The sequence below is a fragment of the Vulpes lagopus genome, chromosome 5 (genome assembly GCF_018345385.1).
Source record: "Vulpes lagopus strain Blue_001 chromosome 5, ASM1834538v1, whole genome shotgun sequence".
In the NCBI taxonomy this organism is placed as follows: domain Eukaryota; kingdom Metazoa; phylum Chordata; class Mammalia; order Carnivora; family Canidae; genus Vulpes; species Vulpes lagopus.
The window spans coordinates 75,999,889-76,022,046 of record NC_054828.1 but is presented as its reverse complement, the minus strand read 5'-3'; the positions used below and the strand labels follow the sequence as shown (position 1 = coordinate 76,022,046).

At 44.1% G+C, this 22,158-nt stretch overlaps 1 protein-coding gene across 6 annotated transcripts in view; it reads left to right on the top strand.

Annotated features, from left to right (window-relative positions):
- The first annotated feature begins 15,945 nt into the window (after positions 1 to 15,945).
- BCL9 (BCL9 transcription coactivator) overlaps positions 15,946 to 22,158 on the top strand; it is an 84,649-nt gene continuing 78,436 nt past the window's right edge. For 5 of the 6 annotated variants that reach the window (XM_041755461.1, XM_041755462.1, XM_041755456.1 and 2 more), the window contains exon 1: positions 15,946 to 16,286. The gene's annotated coding sequence lies outside the window, so the exon portion shown is untranslated. The remainder of the gene's footprint in view (positions 16,287 to 22,158) is intronic. The other variant, XM_041755463.1, reaches the window with a different exon arrangement.

Here is a 22,158-nt window from a genome sequence, read left to right as displayed (position 1 = left end):
CATTGAATAGGATGGAGTAGTGGAAACTGAGCTGGTTGTAATGTGTCGCCACAGGCTAGAGAAACAGCCTGAACAAGAGCAGAACAGGAGAAAAACAGTGATGTGAAGAAATACAGACACTGAGTAGAACTTGTTGTAATTCACCAGACCAATTTCTTCTTCTGTTCCGTTTGTTACTTCCATTACTAGTCAGAGAGGCTGGTTCAATTCCTCAAGAAGTATTTACGAAATTTGTACTATTTTTTTTTTCCAGCACTGTGATCAGGGTTGTGAGAAATAGAAAAAAAATAGAAAAGCAGTTATAAGGCAGCCTTTGCTCTTGGGCTTACAATCTCCTACAGACACAATATAGTAGACAAAAAAACTAAGATCATTGGGATGCCTGGGTAGCTCAGCAGTTGAGCGTTTGCCTTTGACTCAGGTCCTGATCCCAGGGTTCCAGGATTGAGTCCTGCATCAGACTCCCCATCGGGAGCTTCTCCCTCTGGCTGTCTCTGCCTCTCTCTGTCTCTCATGAATAAGTAAATAAAATCTTAAAAACAAAACAAAACAACAACTAAGATCACCTATGAGTACATCCCTAAATGGACAAAACAGGTAACTGCTATAATACCTTAAGACAAGGGAGACATTGATTCGTTTTTGTTCATCCTTGCAAACGCTCATTTGCTGACTCGTTTAATAGACATTTACTAAGCAGCCACTGGGCCAAAGGTCATAAAGGATAGGAAGCTACTACATGCCTGCTTTCAAGGAACCTGTACTTTAAAACTGGTAGTGATCTGTTTGAGAGCAGTTCCAATATCACGCAGAACACCGTCATGTTTTAGAGGCTTGCTCAGTGTTAGCATTATCAGATGTGTCTGAGTAGTCCTGTGTGGCTTTCTGAGGATGGTGGAATTTGATTTGATTTGAAGGTTCTGTATAATGCACACATATGGGGGTAGGGGATGGGATGCCAAGAAGGAAACTCGAAGAAGTGGAGATGAACATGGTTTATATTTTGTTGATTCATCGATTCACTGAACAGATTTTATTTTTGGAAATATCCATTATGTGCCTTAAAGAGGAATAAGAAATTGTTCCTTCCCTCTCAATGTGTAGTCTAATGGGGGAGGCAGACAGCATTTTTTAAAAAGTATATGACTGTATGAGAAGTGTAACAATAGAGGTATGAATAAAGTAGCAGGCAGAGGCTGTGATGAGGTGAGGTCTCAGTGGGTGACAAGGGAGCCAGGACACTACAGGCACAAGGGACAGGAAATGGAAAGCCTCCTTAGGAAGCACATTGCAGGGCAGCCCGGGTGGCTCAGTGGTTTAGTGCCGCCGTCAGCCCAGGGCATGATCCTGGAGACCCAGGATTGAGTCCCCATGTCAGGCTCTCTGCATGGAGCCTGCTTCTCCCTCTGCCTGTGTCTCTCCCTCCCTCTCTCTCTCTACCTCTTCCTCTGTGTGTGTGTGTGTGTGTGTGTGTGTGTGTCTTATGAATAAATAAATAAATAAAATCTTAAAAAAAAAAAAGGAAGCACATTGCAGAAGCCAGTGTATAAGGGTAGATGAAGAGTCATGGGAAATCAGGTAGTTAGATTGGTAGAGATCATATCATAAGGGCACTTAGAGGACGTACTATGGAATTTAGGCTTTATTCAGAGGACAGGGCAATTAGTAAAAGTTTTCAGGGGAAATCACCTACCACATTTACATTTTGGAGAGATAATGATAACAGTATCTTGTACTATTTGGGTGGGGCCAACTGGGGTTTATAAACCTTAGCCTCACAATAACCTTTATCATCTCCAGAGAGATATACAAAGTTGGCCAAGTTCACCCAAGGAGTAAGGAACAGAGGAGGCTTTTCTGTCTTACCCCAATATGCTGCTACCGCTCTGGCTGCAGTGTGGACGGGATGGGAAGGGAAGAGGCAGAGCTGTAGTCAGAATAAAAGATAGTAAGACCAGAGCGAAAGCAGCAGGGTAGACATGTAGAGAAAGAGACAGAGTCCAAAATTATTTAAGAAGTAGGCTTTCCTGGGCACTGAGTGATTAGACTAGGCATGGGAAGAAAAGTGGGGAGAGGCTAGGATGACACCCCAGGCTTCTACCACTACAACTGTATTTCTTGTGGGGTCATCCACAGGGGAGGAGCTATAGGAAGTAAGGGAGGCAGGTATGGAGGTAATGGGTGAGGCAGTTGTGGGACACCCAGTGACGGCCCCAGTGAGTGAGGGATAGACCCAGCAGGAGTCAGGAGCCAGGCAGGGCTGGAGGAAGAGACAAGCAATCTGTCAGACCAGCCGAACGGGCAGGGCCGATTAGACTGTAGAGAGCCCCAATGACAGAATAACATATGGATTCGAGTTTGAAGGCAATAAGGAGTCACTGAGTCCCTTTGATTAGGGAAGCAACATGGTCAGTAACAGCTTTTTAAATGTCAAGCCTCGAACGAAAATATCCAAGAACTAAAACGGAACTTATTTCTATCCTCCATTCTACTCTGTGGTGAAGGTAACGTATCAGGAAGGAACGGTCAGCACCTCCACACTCAGGGTAGTGCATGGGGCTTAGCAAGCACAGGAGAAGGAGCTGGCACTTGGCTGGTGTCCCCCTCCACGTGGTGCCCTTGATACATTATCCGTCATCGTTCCTGAGGTCTGCAGGCCTGCTCTGTGAGGCTCCCAGCCATGTGCACCTCATAAGGATGGTGAGGGCTCTCCTGGTGAAAGGCCAGAGGAGTCCCAGGTCCTCTCTTTGTTTTTCTTATTCCTGGTACCACCTGGTCACTGAAAGTTAAGAGATGAAAGAAAATGTTGGGTGACGAAATGGAGTAGCGAGTATTGATATCTTGAGATACTATTCTGCCACATAATAAAAATCATATTTTGGGAAAACCAGTTCACAACATTGGACAGGGTATAGTGGAGTGAGGAGAGCCTAGAGGAAACAGGGAGACCACTTGAGAGGCCACCATGGCCATGTGGTATTGTATGGACCATATGCAGTTACTCTGGAACAAGACAGGTGAACCATGTGGGTCCACTTATATGCACTGAGGACAGTACAGAGAGAGAACTATAAATGGATTTTCTCCTCCTTATGGTGTTTTAAATAACATTGTCTTTTCTCTGGCTTGCTTAACATAAGAGAACAGTGTATAATACATATAACATCCGAAATATGTATTAATCAACTGTCTATGATATCAGCAAGGCTTCCGGCCAACAGTTGGCTTTTTGGGGGAATCAAAAGTTATACTTGGATTTTTGACTATGCAGAGGCTTGGCACCCCTAACCCCCACGTTGTTCCAGGCTCAACTGTAATTTATTTTTTTTTTAATTTTTTATTTATTTATGATAGTCACAGAGAGAGAGAGAGAGGCAGAGACACAGGCGGAGGGAGAAGCAGGCTCCATGCACCGGGAGCCTGATGTGGGATTCGATCCCGGGTCTCCAGGATCGCGCCCTGGGCCAAAGGCAGGCGCCAAACCGCTGTGCCACCCAGGGATCTCTCAACTGTAATTTATAATGGACTTTCCCCTCCATTTGATCCTCACAGGGACTCTGTCAGTTGGTCTTATGATCTGTATTTTACAGATAAAACAACAAAGAGAAGTTAAACAGATTAGACAAAACCTCTTGTTAGCTTAAAACCTTGGTCTTGTGTTGAAAGCCTTTGAGAGAAAGAACATCCCTTGTGCATTCCCCACCCATGCATATCCCACATCAACTCGCCTCTCTGGGACCATGATGTCTAAACATCAGAGCCTAAAGGCGCATGTGGAGGCTCTATCTTGAGAGAAGATCCCACTGGGAAACAAGGCTGCAAGCCTTAAAGCATTCCTCGGGGCTTTGGAAGGGACTTCCCACAGAGAGCTGCTTCCAGCCTCACACACAGCCTTCTGCGGGGCCCCTATGTAAATTCTCTGTTAAGATTCAGTGTACTCTGGGCTCTGACAACCATCCTCTGATCCGTACTGGATGAATCTCGGGTACACACGGTCAGAATCGAAGCAGCAGGTGTGGCTGCCCTGGCGCTTTGAATAGGAACTTGTTCAAATCACGTAGCCTCAATAGGAATAGTTTTTCAAAGGAGTGGTTTATAATTTCTCATCTGCAGCAGGAGTGAGGGGGTGGATTGGGAGGAGGAAGGAGGAAGTGCTGTTGGGGGAGGCAGGCAAAGAGACACCTTCCGGGATCAGAACATCAAAGATCAAAGGAGGGGGGGAATCCTCACTTCTGGAGATGAGAGGCCTGGGACAGAATGCCTGAGTAGGTAAAGGAGAGAAAGAAATGAGATATGGCAGGTGGGGCCCTCTCTAGAGAGAACCAAAGAGGTTTCTATTTCCCCACAGGAGTCTGGTATTTGGGGCTCCCTGGCCCTGCCCTCAACCTCTGCAGCCACCTCCACTTCTTCCAAGCTACCTACCGCTCCTGATCCCCACCTTTCTGGGCCTTCCTCCCCCACAGCACCCTCTCTTCCTTTCCTTCTATGGTTTATGCATTCCTACTCCATACGTGCACTAACCTGGGTTGCCCTTCCTGGATGACCCCCCTACCTTCACTCTCTGTCATTGATCAGAATCAAATTTAAATGCAGAATGCCTTGGAAGTTGGACTTGAATCCAGCCCTGATTCCCCATTACCTACACCATGCTTCTCAGACTCCGGCTCACATCAGAATCGCCTGGGGTGCAGGGGGAAGCTCTTTAAAACAGAGTGATGGGACCTCCAGTTCCAGATTCAGCAGGCCTAGGATGGGGCCTGAGAATTTACATTGCCAACAAATTCCCAAGTGATGCTGATGCTGTGGTCTGAGGACCATTAACCTGTATCATTCATGTGGCCTTAATCATGCTCTGCCCTGTATTGATACCTTAATTGAGTGTGTATATCATGCCCCCCAGATGAAACTGAACCATTCAAAGGTAGTGGTAAGTACTTGACTGTGTATCCTACTCCTCACCTTACCCGCCTCGTTGCAGTACCTAGCTGGAGTTTTCTGAGCAGGTACTCAGACCCAATGTAATTTATTAATTGGTATGAAGGGTTAGTCTTGATTTTTAGATAAAATTATGAAATAGACAGTTTGTCCACAGGAGCCTCCCATGTTCCCCTCCTTTCCTTGACCAATTTGTTTCACTCACCCTTCCTCCTCCAGGTTGAACCAGGGCCCCCAAACCATATGACTATCTTACAAACCCCAAAGTTCTATCACCCGTCCCTTGGAGCTTATCAGCAATTCTTTTTTTTTTTTTTAATATTTTATTTATTTATTCATCAGAGAGAGAGAGAGAGAGAGAGAGAGGTAGAGACACAGGCAGAGGGAGAAGCAGGCTCCCCATAGGGAGCCCGAAGTGGGACTCAATCCTGGGATCCCAGGATCACGCCCTGAGCTGAAGGCAGACACTCAACCACTGAGTCACCCAGGCATTCCGGGAATAATAGTTCTTATGCCATAGGGTTCTTCGGAAGTTTTTAAAAAATTTATTTGAGGGCAGCCCGGGTGGCTCAGCAGTTTAGCGCTGCCTTCAGCCCAGGGCCTGATCCTGGAGACCCGGGATTGAGTCCCATGTCAGGCTCCCTGCATGTCCCATGTCTTCTGCCTCTGCCTGTGTCTCTGCCACTCGCTCTCTCTCTCTGTGTCTCTCATTAATAAATAAATAAAAGCTTTTAAAAATACAAAATAAAAAATTTATTTGAAGGACACCTGAGTGTCTCTCATGAATAAATAAAAAAAATCTTTAAAAAAATTATTTGAGAGAGAGAGGGCACATGAAAGTGGTGGGAGGGGCAAAGGGAGAGAGAATCCTCAAGCAGACTCCCTGTGGAGCATGGAAACTGATGTAGGGCTTGATCCCATGATCCTGAGATCAGGCCCTGAGCCAAAATCAAGAGTTAGATGCTTAACCAGATAAGCCACCCAAGCACCCCAGGAAATTTTTTTGAGATTTTTATCTATCTGTCTATCTATCTATCTATCTATCTATCTATCTATCTATCTATCTATCTACCTATCTATCTATCTAAGAGAGAATGCATACACAAGTGTGTGCATGCCTGAGAGCAGGGGAAGGGGCAAAGGGGGAGGCAGGTGGAGAGAGAATCTCCAGCAGACTCCATGCTGAGCAGGGAGCCCCACACAGGGCTCAGTCCCACGACCCTGAGATCATGACCTGAACCAACACCAAAAGTCAGATGCTCAACTGACAGAGCCATCCAGGTGCCCCAGGAATTAAGATGATATATACATAAAGCACTGAGCACTATGCTTGGCACATAGTAAGCAGTCAATATAAGGTGGTTGTTTTGATGTTACTATTGTTACTGTTCTGTAAATAAAGTTTGTCATAATTCACATCTCAGAAGTGACCAATATTGATAGCTCTTTACATATTTTTTCGGGTTTCGTTTCTCTCTCTCTCTCTCTCTCTATCTCTATGTCTTTGCCTCTCCCTATATATGATATGGTGCCCCAAATATGTATACTATTTCACATATTTGTTCACATAACAAATATTCTAGATGATTCTCAAAACAGTCCTACAAAGTACATATTGATAATACCATTATAAAATGGATATTTGATATATCCTCTCTGAAAGTAACATCTTCACATCCCAAATGTTCAAAGGAAATCTCTGGAGGCTAGAATATAGGACATAGGTCAGCAACCTTTTTCTGCAAAGGGCCAGATAGAAATAGTCTAGACTTTGCAGATCATAAGGTTTCTGTTGCAACCACCTAATTCCATGGTTATAGTATGAAAGCAACTGTAGATCATATGTGAAAGAAAAAGGGTGACTGTGTTCCTATACAACTTTATTTGTGGAGATCAAAATTTGAATTTCATATAATTTTCATATGCCATGAAATATTCTTCTTCTTTTGATTTTTTCCAACCATTATTTTATGTTAAAGATTTATTTATTTATTTGAGAGAGAGAGAGAGAGAACATAAGCCAGGAGTGGGGTCAGGCAGAGGGAGGAGAGAGAATCTCAAGCAGACTCTGTGCTGAGTAGGGAGCCTGATGTGGGACTTGATCTCAAGACCCTGAGATCATGACCTGAGTGAAACCAAAAGTCAGATGCTTAACCGACTGAGCCACCCAGGTGCCTCCAACCATTCTTGTAAAATGTAAAAACCATTCTTAGATTGTAGACTGTACCACACAAAAATGTAGCAGGTTGAATATGGCCCGTGGGTCAGAGGCAGCACACTAGCTTGCCATTCTGGAGTGCAGTGAAAAATCAGAGAATGTAGTGTGGAAGTATTACCTTCACATGCCCTTCCTACCTTCTCAGTAGGAAGTATCTTTTTTTTCTGATCAAAATGCATTATCCTACCAAATCTGTTAAATCCTACTCAAGGTTTAGATCACACACTACATCTTCTGTGAAACCTTCCCAAAATTCCTCTGAAGAAATAAATGCTTGTTTCCTCCCCAGATTCTCTTAACACTTCTTTTATAGTACTACATATATACTTTTCACCTACCAGAATCCCTACTAGGTCTCAAGCTCCTTGTGAGTTCGATTTATTTGATGTGCATCCAGAACAAGTACACTGCTTGGCATCTAAGAAGGGTTGAACTGAGTTCCTGAGCTTCAGTCTCTCTTTTGGGGGCAAGAAAGAGAAACCCATTAGCACTAGTCTAGAGGGGAGACATGCAGGGGGTTACTTAGAATCAGGAACATTTTAAGGAACAAAATTCAGGAAGCCTCCACCAGAGCTAGAACCATGGTTTAGAAGGCAGACAGCCAAAGACTCTCTCTCTCTCTCTCTCTCTCTCAGGCCGTGTGGACTCTCCTCTCTATCTCTCCAAGTAGGTTGATTTCATTACTTTTTTTTTTTTAACCTCAGGATTTCTCTCAGTTCAAGAGCTAAGAGAGATCAACTAGCTTCTGTTAAGTCCTAATTAAATTTCTCAGATAGAGAATGTTACTGGCCAGGGGAACTGGTTGCATAGTATAAACACAAGTGCTAGAGCTTCTCTGAGCAGCTAGCCTGGGGATTATTCTCCATGAATGGAGGGAATGTGTTGGGCAGGTACCTCAAAATGCATGTAGTACCTGGGTGCCTGGCTGGCTTAGTCAGTAGAGCATGTGACTCTTTTTTTTTTTTTTTTTTTTTTAAGATTTTATATATTTATTCTTGAGAGACTCAGAGGGAGGAGAGAGGCCGAGGGAGAAGCAGGCTCCATGCCAGGAGCCTGACGTGACTCCAGGATCAGGCCCTGGGCTGAAGGCAGTGCTAAACTGCTGAGCCACCAGGGCTGCCTAGAGCATGTGACTCTTGATCTTCAGGGTCATGAGTTCAAGCCCCATGTTGGGCCTACTTAAAAAAAAAATGCCTATGATCCCTGCTGGCTTTCTTTATCCCAGGATGGCTGGCATTGTGGTTACTTGTAAATATCTCTCTCTTTTCCTCGATCCAGACAGCACTCTCCTTTAGAACACAGTCGTACTCTGTTTTGGTGGCACCAGTCCAAGCACAGTGTTTTGCACACAACAGGTAATAGCAAATGCTTATTGAATTGAACTGAAAATACCACCTTCTATTTGGTCTTTACTGCATCTTTCAACTTTATGAAAGGTACACATTCCATTGCTAGGCATAGGACGTGGCATAAAAGATAAATTTCCTTTCCCTGGCTTCAGTATTTTTTTTTTTTATTGAATTGTCTTTAGCTCAGATAATTGCATTATTTCCATTCCAGGTTTTCAGAGGTCAAACAACCTCAGGTCCAGATGTATTATGAATGCAACTATAATAGTTTCAGAGCAATTATCTCCTTCCAGCTCTGCAGGGCGGAACAACTCAAACTCAGAAGCCAGGCTAGTAAGAAATCCTTTTATATGTACCCCTCTCAGAGTCAGCCCAAAGTGAACTCACAGCCACTTAGAGCAGAGAATTACGTAGATGTGGCTGGTCGCCCAGGTAGCTGCTGCCCGTGCTGGCTTCTAAGTCGGCCTGGGAGCAGCAGAGTGCTTCAGATCATACCTGAATCCCTCTGCCATGAACCAAGGCCAGGGAAACCCAGTTCCGGAGGACGATCGGGGAGGCAGCCCTTTCCTAGCTGTCTCCAGAACTGCTGGAGAGTTTCTCTCCAGCGTTATTACAGCTCCTCTGATCTGCTCCCTTGGGGTAGAAGTTGGCTCATTGTTTACCAAAACCCGTTGCTCCCACCGGTAGCTCTGCTGCCTCTTTCAGTTCTCATGAGCTGCAAGCTTCATACAGAAGCAGCTCTCAGGGAAGGTGCATTACAGATAAAGCCCTCGATTTTATGTGCCTTCCTCGCCTAGGCTAACATCAATTCCTCAATCCTTTCTCAGGGCTTTCTAAGCTCCCTTCCACATCCTGCTTAGAGGAGATGGAGATGGGACAAAGTGGCCTTTCTGTCCCACTGATATGCCAGTTGTACTATTATACATATACTTGTTCCCAAAAGACCCTCTACAACCTGCACAGTTGGGGTGCTTAATAATGCAGATCCAGGCCCATCTTTCCCCCACACGACTGTATTTGGGGGCACATACGTAGGTGCCGCGTCTCCTCGTGTGACCTGCACACGATTTCAAGTTATCATCAGTTAACACACTTACGTGACAATTATAAATATGAATCAAATACATATGAACTTGAGCAAATATCTATCCTTCACCGCTTAATTAGGACCTACTAAAAGCATTCATAGGTCCTTTGCAACAACCAAAGAGCTTTTTCAGAAAGTTGCCTGGAAAAAAAATAAGATGAAAGAACTGCTTAAAAAATGGTGTGTTAGGGCAGCCCTGGTGGCGCAGCGGTTTGGCGCCGCCTGCAGCCTGGGGTGTGATCCTGGAGACCGGGGATCGGGTCCCATATCGGGCTCCCTGCATGGAGCCTGCTTCTCCCTCTCCCTCTGCCTGTGTCTCTGCCTCTCTCTCTGTCTATGAATAAATAAATAAAATCTTAAAAAAAAAAAAAAAGAATCTGTTTAAAAAAAAAATGGTGTGTTAAAAAAAATGGTGTTTTAGGATCATGGGGCATTGAATCTGGTGGCTGCTTCCAGAATGGTTATCCCCTCAACCACCCTACATGGAGCCCATTCTTCTGATTTATTGTAGTTTAGTTAGAAGGAAGAAGCTATATTCATTCATTCCATAGGAGAGAGGATTTCTGTTCCTCACATGATGATCTGTTTCCACCTGCCATCTCTCCCTGGAGCTCAGTAATGTGAATCTCTTGTTAATATATATTTTCAAACTTAAGTTGTGCTTCCTGATATATTTTGCCTATAAAATTGGAAGTTCTTCACTTTCTGCACCTCTCTTAAAGTTTGTAGGGAAGCATATTACAGTCTGTGGATTACCTATATGCTTTGTTCTTTCTCCTATACTGTACCTTTTGGCCACTTAATGCTCTTCTTTGACCTGAAGCTCAGCTGAGAAGAGAAGATGAAATTTATACGAATAATTTTTAACTTCTAAAACACAAGTCTGGTGGTATCTGGGTTGTTTAGTTGGTTAAGCATCTGCCTTCGGCTCAGGTCAGGATCCCAGGGGCTCCCCGCTCAACAGGGAGTCTGTTTCTCCCTCTGCTCCTCCCTTGTTTATGCATGCTCTCTCTCTCTCTTTCTCTCTCTCTCTCTTTCTCTATCTCTCTCTCTCTCAAATAAATAAATAAAATCTTAAAAAAAAATACAAACACGAGTCTGCCATAATGCTTTTCTGTGATGCTTGTACTCTACTCTGGATTACTTTGAGGGATCTTTTCAAGTAGTATTTTAAAATAATAACATCATTTCTCTAAGATGTTCTGTATAGAAGATATTTTCCTTGAGTGCTTATGTTTACAGACTAACAGTTCACGTGGGAAGCTAATAAAGGTAAAGCAAATGATGATGCAATTAGTATGTCCTTTCAATTACCTGTGGTTCAGAAAAATCAATGGCAAGATAGACAAATAAAAAAGCAGTAAAGAGCAGGAGTTGTGGGCCAAACAGAACCACACTTGGGCACTTTTTATTTATGAGCTGTGTGACCACGGGCAAAGCACTTAATCTCACCTAGTCTGTGAAATGAGAACAAACATAACATCTAACATTTGTTGGTTGCTTTTCATGTGCTGGGCCCGGTGTTAATTATGTCACATGCATTCATTATCTCATTTCATCCTCGAAATAATCCCATGAGGAAGGTACTATTAATATCCTCATTTTGCAAATGAAGAAACTGAGACTCAGAAAGGTGAAGTAATTTGTCCAAAATCATAGAGTGATTGTAACTCACTGTAACTCATACCATGCCTATCTGGCTCTAGAGATCAAGTACGAAAGTACTGTGTTGCTGTGGTGGTAATTCTTCTTCTTTTTTTTTTTTTTTTGGTAACTCTTCTTATAGGGTAAGTTGTGACAATTAAATGAGATACTGCACATAAAGAGCATGCCTGACATAGAGTAGTGCTCTTATTGTTACAGATTTTTTACCTATTACTGGCTAAAATTTGTAGAGTGCTTTACTCTTTATAAAGCCTATTGACACAGTAACTCATTACTTCATGATACCTTGCGAAGTATAAACCATGTGGCTCAGAAAGGTTAAAGGGCTTGGCCAAGGTCATTTAGTTTATAAATACATCACACTGGGACTCATCTTTTAATTCCAGAATCCAGTAACTTCACTCTGCCTTTTAATCATGGTGGGGTGGGGAGGTGGCAGGGGGCGGGGAGGTAGCTATATTTTTATGTAGTGTAATATATTTAATTTATTATTGGGAGAAGTGGCTATTTTTAGATCATGTGTTATTTAAAAACCATGTTTTAAATGGAACTTAAGCCCCATAGTGACCCCATAGAAACCTATTGTGAGCATGTGCCAGATGCAGGCAAAGGGAAATGTGGAGGAAGATGAAGCCAGGATCCTTCTTCCTTTATTTTTTTTTTTATTTTTATTATATTTTTAAGATTTTATTTTTAAGTAATTGCCACACCCAATGTGGGACTCTGACTTAGAACCTTGAGATCAAGAGTTGCATGCTCTACTGACCAAACCAGCCAGGCGTCCTCATCCTTCATCCTTTAATTCCAGACTTGCCCCCATACAATTTTTTTTTAAAGATTTTAAAAATTTATTTATTCATGAGAGACACAGAAAGAGAGGCAGAGACACAGGCAGAGGAAGAAGCAGGTTCCCTGAGGGGAGCCCAATGCAGGACTCGATCCCAGGACCCAGGGATCACGACCTGAGCTGAAGGCAGATGCTCAACTGCTGAGCCACCCAGGTGTTCCGCCCCAGTACAGTTTTGAAGCTATTTCCCTTTATTATGTCCCTACCTTTTCATAGTTTATGCCATCTTCCATAGTTTATGCCATAAGGGGTGCCCCCTTATCTTCTCTTCAGTCCCCACATCAGGCCTGAAGACTCCTCTCAATTCTAAAACTATCTACTGGCTTCCCCTTTTCACTTCACTCTGTAACCTAAATGATTTTTTTGATATGAATTAGGTATTCAGAGGAAAGTAGCTTGATGAAATAATTCACACTAATGTATGAGTGGCTGATTTTCCTTAACCCCTCTAGAGGCGTTTGCTTTTTTTAAAAGATTGTTAATATTGCAAGCGTATTTGTCATTGTTGGAAATTCCAGCAGCGAAACAAAATAAAGTGAAAAATAGCTATGACGTGAAAGGTATTTTTGAAGAGATGTGCTATAATTTGAGTAGACCGCCCGGTGAGGGTCTTTCTTGCTCTATCCCTTTACGCCATGACCCTCTCCAGCACACATAAACACGCACACATCCAAACACACATCTCATCAGCTACCTTGGCTTTTAATCTTTACTCCATCAACTGGACACTTACCAGAATGATATCATTTTCGTTCTGGTGAGGGTGCTAGGTCTAATGGCATCAGCTCATTTTATAATTAAGGAAACAAAGCTCGGCCAGAAGAGCCTGGTTCACATCCCCATGAGTGGTGGACTGCCACCAGAATCCAGGTCTACCCAAGGATTCAGGGCATCTTCTTCCACTCCACTCTTAGCATTCAGAAGTCTCATAAAGTACACTGAGAAACACTCCTGCACTAACCTCGATCACTTATCTACTTGAATTTTCTTTTCTTCCCTCTTTGGACTTGGCAGATAGAAGCCCTCAGTGCTGGAGGCAAGAGAGTCTGACTTGGTGTTCCTCCCAACATGTTCTGACCTGGAGGCTGGGGAAGTGCCTTCCTCTGCCAGGTGGGACTAAGGAGGAATTAGAGACTTGGGGCTATTTGGGGGCCTGGCACATGCTTCTTCAGTAGCCCCTTGTGGAGATGCCATGTGAAGACACTAGGATTATTATTGCCCCGCTCTTCTTTCTCTCACTGAACATTTAGATTTTCTCTCTCATGATTGGAAGGGCTCCCTGCTCCCTCCCACCACCACAGAGCTGCAGCAGATGGGTAGGTGGGGGGGAGAGCCTGGTCTCTGGAGAGGCAGGCTGCCTGAGGCCCATCTCAGCCAGCACTTCCTGCCTGAGTGAACTTGGCACTTTGCCAGACCTCTGTGTCTCAGCTTCTTCATCCAGAAAATGGGAGCAGTAACAGTTTATACCTTATGGGGTTGTTTACTAGATGGAGGAGCTTAATAAATGTCACCAGCTGTTATCATCATCATTATCATCAACACCTTGTGGGTGTTTTTAGTCCGCTTTTATTTTTTTAAGGAAGGGAAGCCTTCCTGGCCTCAGCTGCCTTTCTCCATTGCCCAGCAATCTCTAAATCGTGTGGTTACTAAAGGTTAAGTTGACCCTTCATGCAAGAAGGCCTCATTGTGTATAGTGAATCACCATCACTTAGAAGTGGTCAGTGAGTCAGCAGTTATTAGGGGGAGGTCAGAAGGTTCCCTGGCTCAAAGTGAGAGGACCCAAACAGCAGCCCTGAGGTATAGAAGGAAAACATCCATTTGTATGGCGAGTGGGGTATTATGGAGAACCGAGCTATGCAGGTCAGAGGACACAAGGTGATGGGTAAATGCTGGGGCTTTGGAATCACACAGATCTGAGTCTGATTTCAGCTCTACCCTCACCTTGCTGTGTGACCTCAGGAAATTTATTTAACCTCTCTGTGCCTCACTTTTTATCATCTGTAAACGGAGATGGTCTTAATAGAAATGACTTCTATTATAAATGCTTGGTATAAATGCTTGGGAAAGCGCTATTATAATATTATAAATTATATTATATATTATATATTATATATATATTATATATTATATATATTATATATTATATTATAATATTATAAATGCATGGTATAAATGCTTGGGAAAGCGCTAAAAATTAAGTAAATGCTCAATCAAAAGTAGTTACTATTCTCATAATCAGCAAGAATTAGAGTCAGGATAGACAGTTTTAGGGATCAGCATAATGGATAAGCAAACCAAGGTGTAAAGGCAGCAGGAACAAAGATGTATCTTTGATGTGGCGACTGTTAGGTACGACAAGACATTTAGCTAGTATTAAGGGTAAAAAGTCATAATTTATTCCCTGTTGCACCCCTATGAGGGAGTGTTTGTGTGTTCACATAATTTGCATTTTGTAGAAGATTCTGAGAAATAGACTCTAAGCTACCTTTCTGCAAGAATACAGGTCTGGTTTAGCTCCAGTGAGGAGTTAAGCTTCCCTTCAGGTCCTGCAGGTAAAGGGGCAACTTCCTGGCCTGGGCAGGGGAGACCTTGTCAGGCTGTGACCCCACAACGTGCTAAAAATATGAATGTCACATTATCATCCTGTCCTTCTTGATCTCAATTGGCCCTCCTGATTTCATGCCATCTGCAAATTTGCACATCCTTTGTGTTCCTTTTTGCTCACATGTTATGCTTTCCTTTGCCATCTCATTCTCCCCCTGCATGTTTCAATCTCTGGGTTTCCATTTTTCTTCTTCTTTTAAAAATGTGGTGGGTTTTTTTTTCCTCTCTCTCTCTTCCCTCCTTTATACCCCCACCTTCCTCCTCTCTCCACACCAATCAAATTCCTGCTTGCTTCATGCCATATTCATTATCCTACCTCATTCCCCCTCATTCCTAGAAAACAGCTCGGTGGAGACTCATTCACCCTCCCCCTGCAACTCACAGTGCCCACCCTCCATAAATTCCAGCCGCCTGGCAATCAGTAACTTCAGCATCACACTTCACAGCTCTCAGAGTTTACACTACTTGTTACTACTCTCCTTGCTACTGCTCTCTAGGGTTTCTGAAAAAAAAAAATCCGCTTTAAAAATATCCTGGGTACAAGTTGAACCCACAGTTAAAGTTTACTCGCACATTCACACATTTCATGGATTTATTTTAACTAGTAGCTCAGGTCTCTGCTCAATTATGCAGTGAAGAAAGCCCGGAGCCTGGGGAAACCAGTTTTTCTCTACTCTGGAGAAGAAAGGCATCTAAGGATGCAACAGAAACCCCAGAGCTGGATTCACCTTCTCTCTTATCTCCCAGCTCCCCCAACCTCAAGCTGATGGGATCTTGCTGTTGCGTTGGGGGTCATTTATTTAGCTCTCCCTGGAGCTCAGGCTGCCTCCCCGGGTGCGTATGTGTGCACACGTGTGTGGCCACTGCTGTTTTTCCAAAGGGCTCACCTCTCTTCTGCCATTTTACCAGGACACGGGAGGCTCTCCCGCTCTCCCGCTCGCTCCCTCTCCCTTTCTCTCCCTGCCCCCAACTCAGCCTCGGCTTTTTCCTGTCTCTTAACTCCACCAGTGCAGCAACTAGCTGAGCTGCTTGGGCGCGCGCGCGCGTGCGTGTGTGTGTGTGTGTGTGTGTGTGTGTGAGAGAGAGAGTGTGTGTGTGTGTGTGTGTGTGTGTGTGTGTGTGTCTGCGTGCGCAGCTAGGCCAAGCCTGTGAGCCTGCCTGTCACCGGAGAGTTTTAGTTTGCATTCAGAAGAAAGGAGGAGGGGAGACAAGGGGGGGGGGGGGGGGGGAAAGGGGGAGGGGGAGGAGTGGGGGGGCGCCGCCGAGGAGGGAGGGAGAATGTCTTGTTTGTGGCTTGTCAGCAATTGCTTGAGACAAGCTTCCATGTGTGAAAGCTACTTGGCATGAATGCCTGGGCCGTACCAAGTGTCACCGCAGCGAGAGGGGGAGTCAGAAGAAAAACAGATCAGACCAGAGCAGACAATAGGCCCCTAAAGTCTTCCCCCTAAGTTGCTTTGATGTTGTCCTAGTGTCTTGATACCAGGAGGCCAGGGATTGCAGGAAAAGGGTCTTTTTTGTCTTCATTCACTTTCCCCCCTCAGTTTGTGACATGATTCTCCAGAATTTCTCCTCATAAAAAAGGTAAGAGCCCTAACAATCCCTTCCTCGGTGGCAGGCTCGCTCGCCCGTGCCTGCAAGTGGGGGTCTCATTCCTGCGCTGCTCAGGAGGAGCGCCGGGGTCCTGCCGCGGAGCTGTGGCCCGGCCCCGGGAAGTCCTGCGAGGCGCGCGGGGCTGGGGACGGCCCCTCTTTCCAGGGAACCCCGGGAACACGATCCGTGCCTCCGGGTTGGGGGGGAGAAGGGGTGGATGGAGAGGGGTGGGAGGAGGGTGTGAGGGTGGAGGTGTGAGGGGGAGGAAGACGGAGCGGGAGAAAAGCCTGGAGGAGAGGGAGAGCGGCGCCGAGCCCGGGTTCAGAGCACGCAGCCTGGAGCCCTCGGAGGCCTCGCCCGCTCGGAGCTGCGGTTCGGAGGCTGAGCGAGGGCTGGCCGGGCTCGGCCGGGCGCCTGCAGGGATTGCAGCGAGCTTTGTGTGTGTGAAGGTCTGTGCGCGCGCGCGCGCGCGTGTGTGCTTCCCCCGCACTGCCCTGGCGCGCCTGGGGAAGGGGAGGTACCCCAAGCCTTCCCACCCCGAGCCCGGACTCCCAGGCCGAGCGGGGAGGCAGGCGACATGGGAGAGCGAGAGAACTCTGCCGCAGCGCAATCCAGAAACTTTTCCAGTCTCAGGGATTTCTCTGCTGATAGATACTGTAAAGGAGTTGTGTGGTGGGGGGTGGAGGGGGTGGAAGGGGCCGACGGGGGGCGGTGCCTCAGTTTCCCCGTCTGCACAATCCAGAGAGCCGAGTGGGGATGCTGCATGTCTGCCTGGGATTTGGCGAAACAGAACAGACCCTTGTGTCTAAAAGGCGTGGAGAAATCTTCAAGCTAGAGATACTGTGGAATCACCAAGTACAAGTGTTATCATTATTCTTGGTCATCATCATCATCATCAAACCATCATTAAAGACACCCCGAGACAAAAAAAAAACCGGGGAACACAGATCAAGTGTCTGAGCATTTCTAAGGAAACAAAAAGCCTTTTTCCACCTGTTGGCTTCTGTCCTTTTCTCTTGTGTCTTTTTGTTAGATTTATTGGCCGATTTGTACAGAGAATGGGGTGGGAGGGGTTGGGTTTTCCCCTTTCCTCCTCCCTTGTACATATTTTTTTTTTTTTTAAAGAAGGTCAGTGTAAGATGCTTGAAAGAGAAAATGTGCCTCCTGTTATAGTAGTTTATTCAAGTCCTTGTGTTTTCTGCCGCTGGCAGGGCTTGCAAACACATCTGTAAACTCTACCTTGGAGGTTAAAGATTTTTATTGTGGCTTTTAGAGATTAAATGAGATTTATTTACAATTGCTGTTTATCAGAGAGTAAATATCTTACTGTGTGTGTGAGGGTAAGAATGTGAAGGCTCTTTACTCACTGGTGGTTTTGTGGATAAAACCTTTTGCTTTTTAAATTGACATCTTGAGAGATGGGAATAGAAGGCTAAAATCAGTGCCTAATACTCTGAGTTTTTTTTAAAGAAAAAATGTCTGCTTATTTTCTTAAACTGTGGATTTCCCCTCTTCTCTTCTTACACGGTGATTGCTTCAAGGCTCTTAGTTGTAGCTCTCTGAATTCTCTGGGGGAATTTCGCTTTCTTACCTAATTCCAGGTTTGCTGTGACTCTGCTAGTTGTCCAAAAAAATCTGCAAAAGTCTGGGAGGCTGTGCCTCCTTCCATTCTAACTGCAAATGTTCATCAGACTGACTCCCTGTTATAGCTAGAGATTGAAGCAAAGGTCCAGCCCTGGTTGAGAATATTTATGTTCTTCTGTTGGAAGCCTGGAGAACCTGACTTCTGGGTATGAGAAAGGATGAAGGCAAGATATTTAATTGGCCAGGATCTGGCAAGAAGCACCCTCCCCACACACACATAATGTTTTGTTGGAATAGAACTGAACTTCATATTTTAAAACTTAATTTTTTTCCCCACTTTGTAAGCAGAAGATCTTACCATGGTTTGTCTCTGACAAGATTTCAGGTTCTGGATGTCTTCCTAAAATGTTAGAATTTCAGAAGTGCAAGGAAAAGAAAGGTTATTCATCAAGTTTTAAATGAGGACACCAAAGCCCCAGAAAGACCAGCAGTGATCTGAGGGGCTCAGTGCAGCTGTGGTAACATCCAGACCACACCCTGGGGTGTGGGTACTCCGAGGGTTGTCATGCCAGCACCCTTACCTGGCTTCCACACTACATCTTGTACAGCCTAGCACTTGGGCCTGCCAAAAAGACAAGCATCTTTTGAAATCTGCTTGTTGTGCTGGACTATGTAGCTGTACATTCAGCCCTGCTTGTGACACATGGAGCAAACATGGCAGCCACGTGTCACAGCATGAGTTCGTGTGAACTCATTCATGTATTCACTTGCTTATTCAAGTGATGTTTTAGGGGCTATTAACTATGCACCCAGCACCTTGCTGGGCACTGAGGACATAGGAAAGAACAAGGCAGATGTGCCCTTGCTCTCAGGGAGTGTAGCATTTTGGTGGTGTAATCAACATTAACCACATAGTTAAATTAGTAATAATAATAACGATAATTTACACTGAACAGCACGCAGATACTATAATAGGACAGAGGGGCAGCCCCGGTGGCGCAGCGATTTAGCGCCGCCTGCAGCCCACGGCGCGATCCTGGAGACCCTGGATCTAGTCCCACGTCGGGCTCCCTGCATGGAGCCTGCTTCTCCCTCTGCCTGTGTCTCTGCCTCTCTCTCCTGCTCTGTATCTCTCATGAGTAAATAAAACAAAATCTTTAAATATATATATATATATATATATATATATATAATAGGACAGAACATAAAGTTGTATAAGTGATTGTCCTAAATTTGTAACTAGGTGTAAGCTCACTGTCCTTTCCTCTTAGCACATTGCTGTCCCAGCCAACACCCATTCCCCTAGAGGCATTCCTACTCACGTAGAGGCCCAGTGTTTCTAAAGACAGTAAACAGCTCCCCCCCCTTCACACAAGGCAACGGAGACACCAATAGTAACTATTAACCCTTTACACTTGTACTATTAAATAATTCCACATACCTTGTAAGTTGGCTTCTGGAGCAGTCATCTGGGTGATTCACGTTAGCTCTAGCCTTTGCACATTGTGAAACTCTAATGGGTATTGGAAGAGACGTGGTTAGTGAGGCTCTTGTCTCATTTCACTTACTCCTTAGTTTCTCCAGTTGTTACTAAACACTTAGCTGCAGGAAACTCCACCATTATCACTGTCATCTTGAAATTCCAAAGACAATAGTGTAGTAAAGGGCTTTTCCCATTTCTCCTAACAAGGACACATTATCTATAAAGGGGGGAAAAATTGCAGCCTCTTAATCTTACCACAGTCCCATTTTGTTTGGGTTGTTAAAATCGTACTGGTTTGATCTCCCAAAGCAGGAGCATCCTCCATCCCCATTTTGGTCTTGGATGGAGAGAAGGTATGGTGGAAATGCCGGGAGTTTCCATGCTGGTTGATTTGTGTTCATGCTTGTATCATCATTTTCTACATTGTGTGTTTCCCTAGTACTCAAAGGAGAATCGTCTTCAGTGGTGTCAAGCTATCTTTTTTTTTTTTTTTCTAGACTAATTTAGTAGTTTAAAGGGAAGACAGACATGCCCACCTACACAGAAATCATAGGTTTGGTGCCTATACTTTGGGAACCTACACAGGTCATGTGGTTAAATCGTGTGATGAGCAAAATAAGAGTCATTTCTATGTACCCAACGTTGTTACTCAGTGCAGTAGCGGCCCACATTGTAGCAACAGCCCTACCCAGAGCTTGCCATAGTCATCTGCATTTGGCACCTGTGGCCACTGCCTTCTCCTGTGAGCTGTACGACTTCATTTGCAAGTATTTGATCATTTCCGACACCCTCTGCCCAACCCCCAATGTGTTACTCACTGGGGCGCTGCCTCTGGGGGAGGCAATCTGAGTCGGCTTCTTCTTCAGAAGAGCAATCCAAAGAGAGGAGTGATCCAGGAGTGATCGAGTGGGGGAAGCTAAGAAGTGGATAAAACAAGGATCTGGTGGAGGGAGAAATTGAACCAGCTGGGGAGCCAGACAGCAGCAATCAGGTCATCTTTAACTCTGGGGGAATAAAAATGAAGACTGATCACTGCATTGTGTGGATTCTGTGTGTAAATAAAAGTGGAAGAGCCCCTAATCCGGTTGAAGGTAAAACCAACACAACATGTAGAACATCCCCCAAACTTCTTGGTTACAAATACGGCTTTTGCATGTAGGTCTAGTGAAAGGAATTGTGTGTGTGTGTGTGTGTGTGTGTGTGTTTGTGAATGTGTGTGTTTCCCCCCAAGAGACATAAATATAAGATGTAAAATGGAAATTTTCTCCATTTCTTTTAAGCCTTGACATTTTAATGCACTTTAAAATATCTGCTCAGTCCTCTCTTATAATAGCCCTGTGAATTAAGTAATATCGTTATCCTTCTGTTATATTTGAGTAAGATTATGTGACTCACCCAAGGACTCACGAGAAAATAAGGGGCAGGATGGCTTGATATTCTAGCCAAATTTATTCTTTTCTTTAGACACTTAGGATTTAGAGTGTCAATCAAAAAAAGAAGGGTCCCCAATTCTAGTTTAATCATTACATGTTTTTTACAAGTGCATTGGACAGCTTCTGGTTTTGGTTTTGCCCTTCTATGACCTAGGTCTCCCTATTCTGCTCCTCTGGACCTCTTTCAGAATGAGGGGCTGAGCTACATAATTTCTGTTTCCTTCCTGTAATTCCGCATTTCTCTAACTCTATGAATAGAATATTCCATGGATCTGGTCTTTTGGTCACCTTATACAAAGCCCAGTTCAAGAAACTGTGGTTCCCAGAGGGGGGATGTTGTAAGTTTATGTATGTAGGGGATTCATTCTTATATATCCGAACTATGTTGGCATTTTGAAGTGAAAAGCACAATAGGCAAAAGTGGGATTTTAATTTATGGATTGGAAAGAATTGGCCAGTCAGCACATAGGCACATGTGCAAGGAGACTAAAGAACCATTTTCAAAAAAATAGGCTGTTTTGAATGCACATCTTCCTGTATAATAAGTATGAATTGGAAATGGATGGGCCCTGGGTACATCTCTTAGCTTCACTGTTCTTACTGCTTTCTCACAGAAACTGAATTCCTTTTTGTACTGTGCTTACAGATTGTTTTGAGGGTGCAAGGGACCAGTTTAAGCAACTGTAGTGCTGATGATACATGCTATGTGTTAAGCACTATGCTTTGGGGAATGATAGGGCTACTGATCATCTTTATGATATGCAACTCCTGAAGGATGTTGCTGAAGACTTGCTGATATGATGTGAGATATATATATATATATATATATATATATATATATATATATATATAATATATATATATAATATGTAATATACCTTTAGATGTGAATGATAAACTGCTTCTGAAATGTAGCCAAAAGTGAGACAGGCAGGGTAGAGAGTGAATGATGTTTTTATTAATCATGTTTGTATGAGTAGTTCCAGACGCTATTCACTTAAAACTGGTTAAGTCTTTGGAAAGATATAATTTAAAAATTTGGTAGCTCTTTATGTAATTTTCTGAATTCAGAGTAAGATCTTCTACCATGTTTTACGAATATCATCTTGCTTGTAGCAAGGAAGACTGGTTCAAGGCTGCTTTGGGGATTAGTAAACCACTGGCATTCTGAATTGGTCTTATTTCTGTCTGCAAAAAAAAAATGTAACATATAGTTAGTTTATAACTGGTGGAGGGAATTTGGAAGACTATAAATCATAATTTTTTGACTTATACTCTTCCTGTTTTCCTGGTTGCTTAAAATTCCTAACATTGGATATCTTGCTTAACTTCATAAAATCCTAAGAAGTAACTACATAAGAGA